We start from the raw sequence: 734 nt of genomic DNA, 5'->3' as shown, positions 1-734 counted from the left end.
GCGGGCGCGGCGGGGGCGGGGGGGGCGCGGCGGAGGAGGGGCGAGAGACGGCGCGACGGCGACGGGGCGGGCCGGGTCCCGCCCCCCCGCGGCCCCCTCCCCGGGGGGTCGTCGGGCGCGGCGCGGGAGGGGGACCCGGGGGGGAGAGGGACGGCGGGGGCGCGGCGGGGGCGGGGGGCGCCCTGCACCCGCACCACGCCGCGGGCGGCCTGCACTTCGACGACCGCTTCTCCGACGAGCAGCTGGTGACCATGTCGGTGCGCGAGCTGAACCGCCAGCTGCGCGGGGTCAGCAAGGAGGAGGTGATCCGGCTGAAGCAGAAGAGGCGGACCCTGAAAAACCGCGGCTATGCCCAGTCCTGCCGCTTCAAGAGGGTGCAGCAGAGACACGTCCTGGAGTCCGAGAAGAACCAGCTGCTGCAGCAAGTCGACCACCTCAAGCAGGAGATCTCCAGGCTGGTGCGCGAGAGGGACGCCTACAAGGAGAAATACGAGAAGTTGGTGAGCAGCGGCTTCCGAGAAAACGGCTCGAGCAGCGACAACCCGTCCTCTCCTGAGTTTTTCATGTGAGTCTGACACGCGACCCCAGCTAGCCGCCCTGATAAGTGCTCCGTGGGGGTCCGGCTCGGGTGTGGGCTTGCTAGTGCCAGAGCCACGCTCGCCACCACCTCGCCCCCTCCCCTGCCGAGTTTGCCCCTTGGCCCTGCACACACACACACACACACACACACACAC

This window comes from Propithecus coquereli, unplaced genomic scaffold (assembly GCF_000956105.1).
Source record: "Propithecus coquereli isolate 6110/MARCELLA unplaced genomic scaffold, Pcoq_1.0 Scaffold280, whole genome shotgun sequence".
Lineage (NCBI taxonomy): Eukaryota > Metazoa > Chordata > Mammalia > Primates > Indriidae > Propithecus > Propithecus coquereli.
Note: the sequence above shows the minus strand (reverse complement) of the source record.